The 4,404-nt window shown below is 32.4% G+C and overlaps 1 non-coding gene across 1 annotated transcript; it reads right to left on the bottom strand.

The window, feature by feature from the left end:
- Positions 1 to 421: 421 nt before the first annotated feature.
- TRNAK-UUU lies at positions 422 to 494 on the bottom strand. The gene has a single exon. It is a non-coding gene; the product is annotated as a tRNA-Lys (tRNA).
- Positions 495 to 4,404: the final 3,910 nt, after the last annotated feature.

The following is a 4,404-nucleotide window of genomic DNA, read 5'->3' as shown; positions in this document are numbered from 1 at the left end:
ACTGCATTCATATAGAATTTTAACCAATTTTCCCATGTTGCCTTATGATATGGTTTTGTTGATTGAACTATATCTACCATTCTTCCTGAAAGATTTAGGAGAGCTTTTTTCACCACTCAAAGTGAAGGGGAAATCTATTCATCCAAGATGTTTTAACATTGTGATTATTAGACTCTTAGAAAAGATGCGTGTCAAGTTTATCAAAGAAAAAAAAAAAAAAGATGAATATCTTTCTTAATATAATCAAAATGTTAAATCTCCTGAACTAAGAATATTTTTGAGGTGGCTATTTTTTTATATTCTTTTTCACTTTATTTAATAGGCAAATGTAAGTGTATTGTATAGCAAAGAAAAAAAAAAGTTAGATGATTAAGATGTTTCCTTCACTATTTGCGAATAAGAAAAGAGCTTTTAGGAGATCCGCCGCCTGTGGGAATCAAACCCACGACCACGTGGTTAAAAGCCACGCGCTCTACCAGCTGAGCTAAGACAGCGAGGGAAGAAAAGTTAGCAAAAACAAATATGTATCTTTCTCGGATATTAATTATCTAATTATTTTATTTTTATTATATTCACTAATTCAGATAGATTTAAGGTAAGCTAGGGATTACAATAGTTGATATTGACTTCAAAGTTTGTTCGCCTATGTTTGTCTAGTTTGTTTACAATATGTTATTTGATATTGATTCTTACTCTATTTCTAGATGCTCATAATAGAATTGCATAATTGGTTTATATGATTACATCTATATTGAATTTTTACTATGCTAATTTGAAGAAGAAAATATATATATATATATATATCAAACATGAACAATAAATACAATGTAATTATAATGTTTCAAATGCGAATTAGCCATTGGATAGAATTATTTTATTAGAAAACTTGAGCATTCAATAGTTTTGCTACTATGTTGACCTCGAATGAATTTTTGAGCTAGCTGCTAGATTTTATCAATGGTAATCATATATTTAAAAAAAAAAAAAAATTAGAGTCCACCATAAATTATAACCTTACTTCAATCGTTCATAGGTAACTCAATCCCCAAGCTTGAAATTACAATCTCTTCTACAAATCCATTTTCAAGGGGTTAAGGATCCTTTAGACCAAGGTTTTAAAATTTGAGATTGGTCTCAGGATCGGTTAAGGCTGATATTAGTTCAATTCCAATATGAATCACCTTAGATTAGTGTATCAGATAGATTTATCTTTTTTTTCTTTTCTTTTAATAAAAAATATTTTTATTACTATTTTACCCTTATATCTTACCAATGGATCGATCAAGAACGATGTCGATTTGATCCAAGTTTTAAAACCATGCTTTATAGTTTACACACACCGCAAAGGAGATAGACATTCTATTTGTTCCTTATTATGTTTATATATCTCTTTTTTTCTTTCTTTCTTTTTTTTTTTTTTCATTTTTATGGAGGACATGATTTTCCCCTAATCCTAGAATATTCATTTCATCATTGACAATAACACCCCTAATATGAAACTCCACTAAGATATGTTTTTTGGGGGCTTGAATAGGGAAGGGGATTGTGGAACTTTGAAGATCTAAATAATTTATAAATTTAAAAAAAAAAAAAATGTACCTATGGATTTTGGTAACTATGGTTCAAGCTTTTGACACTTAAACTAAATTTAGCATTGTTTGTTTGACGGAGAAAATTGGAAAAAGGTAAAAATGGGTACGGGACTTGTACTGTTTCCCACAAACCACCACACATATGAATATTTGGATAAATGGGATGAAAAACTTTCCAGACATGGTTATTTGATGTAATAATTATTGTTTGCTCACGGAAAAATTGCTCTGTATCTATCTCTCTCCTCCTCATATTCCCTCTTTTTCCCATATAATTCCCTTTCAGCTTCATTCTCTCTCTTTTCTATGGAGGTAGATCCCATTAAAAATTACATAACCCAACATACAATATGTGAGATTTACCCTCACAAGTTTACCACCCCTTTTTAACCATCAAACAAAAAGGGTTAAATGACTAAAATATTTGTGACTTTTATTATCTGATTTGCCGGGCATCATGAACAGTTTCAACAATAGCCTAAATGATAGGGTTCTAACATTCTATTTTTTTCCCCCTATCTCATGGAAACCCTAATCTACCAGCACTACCAAAGCACCTATAAAGGGGTTCCAACATTCTTGATCCCAAGACCTAGCAGCAATACCAGGTCTCTTTAACAATTGAGACACAATCAACTCTTCAAACACCCTTAGTTAAGCATCCATAATTATATACTTAATGGGAAAAAGAAAACTACTCGCTTGCATGTCTACAGTTAGACATTGACGGACGTGAAAAGATTGTGCTGTCCCATGTGCTGAAGATGCCTATGCATTAACTCCCACTAGTCTGCACACTTAATTCATGGTGATGATGGTTATGAAGAAATCTGTACTAATGTTGATTGCTGATTGACCCACAAATCCAAAAAGAAAATATTAGTATTGGTTAACCCAAACTGACCAATTCTAATACGATTCTGATAACTATCAGTATATATACTTTCTTTCTACCTAAAACCAAAAAGAAAAGAAAAAAGTTTATACTTGTCTTTCATAACTTCCACTGTTAAATACTTAAATAGTACCATGCTTTTCATGCCAACATACAGTAGTGGCTTAATGTAAAGGGAAAGAATTAAACCAAAACAAGCTGAAATAAAGAGAATCAGTCTTTGCATAAAACCCATTGGAATTGTCTTCATCAATCAAAACCCAACAAAATGGATTGAACATATTTAGTGGTACCCCACAAATGGAAATATGGAAGGGAGATTACACATGAACCGCACCTCATTTCTCTAGTCATTATCTTATGAACATCATGATAATGACCATATTAAAAATGTTCTTATTTGATGATGATGGATTGAAATAAATGGAGATAATCAAAGGCACTTACTTCCTTATCCCTTATAATGGCTTTTTGAATTAAATAAATCAAAAAGTCATCTCTTACAGGGAAACGCTTGTTTTATGGTTTTACCCCCTCTCCATTTTTAATGATTTTTCGACTCGTATATATCCTTAGGTATGGTTTACTTTTTTTTTTTTTTTTTTTAAGTTAACGACAATTATCCTGATCTTCGGTCTAGGTCATATAGGGGTTAATGAGTACTATTCAATTCTCACCAAAAGCAATGATGAGTATAAATACACCTGTGTGAGTAAACCCAAGAAGATAGGAGGAATTGAATTCAGAACCACATGCTTCCTGAGGAATTGAAAATTAATCATTAAGGAGATGTCCAAGTATTATAAGTCACCATATCAGGCTACTCACATAAGAAATTATTACTTTTGACTTTTGTGTGAAACCCTAACAACATTTATGTATCAAGTCCTGAGATTTCACTTCTCCATTCTTCTTTTTAGGTATTTCTATAATTGCAAGATCTCTTCAAACCATAACTTCAAAACCAATAAAAATATTGCAACTTATTTTTTGGCAAAGACCCTACTTATATCCTGGCAGAGATGAATTAAGATTGGATTGGAACATCTGTGTTTAACATCTAAGCTAAGTATAAACCTTCTGGTGCCCATTAACTACTGATTCTATATACCACACTATCCATTACTAAATGCTTGAAGCACAAAATATAGAGGGGAGAGGTGGAGCCAAATGGAAAAGGTTAGATCAGATAACAAGTTGCAACAAAAGTAATCTCAAACTGTCCAATCAAGCCATAGACATCAACAGAAATAGTCCAATTAATAATTAGCCACCTCTCTTATTAGCCAAAGGCCAGAAATCCTACCACTTGGATGGACAAAACCATTTGATAGATGGTTCTTGTCCATCATTCATCAGTTGCTGTAGCCCACTGAAACCACAATTTAAAAGCATCAAATCTGTTGTTTGAATGAGTTGATTGGTTTTGTTTAGAAGATAAAAAGTTGCATCTGCATGAAACATTGCACAAACACATCCTAATCAGACAAAGAAAGATTTCCTAACATGATTTTGCATTTGTATGGGCTCATCTCACATCTTCCCCATCTTTCTCCAGATTTGACTTGTTTGATGATGATATAGGCATCACTGAGATTATCAAGAATCTAATTTTGATTTTTTAGCATATTCCATTATCCAACTGCATAAAAAGAAATCTCATGTTCATCAAAAAAAAATTTTTTTTCTTATGATAGGCATTCAAGTCTTTGGCCTGAATAATCCTATAGATTCATATTGACCCCACAATCGCTTGGACGGGTCATACTAGGGTTGAATGAGAATCATTCAACTTTCATTGAAAGCAGTAAAAAGACTAGCTAAACACCCCCAAGTGAGTGGCCTTAAGAAGATAAGAGGAGTCGAATTTAGAACCACACATTTCTGAGACGAAGGTCCCTTGCCAACTTGACTACC

This window comes from Macadamia integrifolia, chromosome 2 (assembly GCF_013358625.1).
Source record: "Macadamia integrifolia cultivar HAES 741 chromosome 2, SCU_Mint_v3, whole genome shotgun sequence".
Taxonomy (NCBI): domain Eukaryota; kingdom Viridiplantae; phylum Streptophyta; class Magnoliopsida; order Proteales; family Proteaceae; genus Macadamia; species Macadamia integrifolia.
The sequence above is the reverse complement of the archived record's forward strand: the minus strand, read 5'-3'. Positions and strand labels throughout refer to the sequence as shown.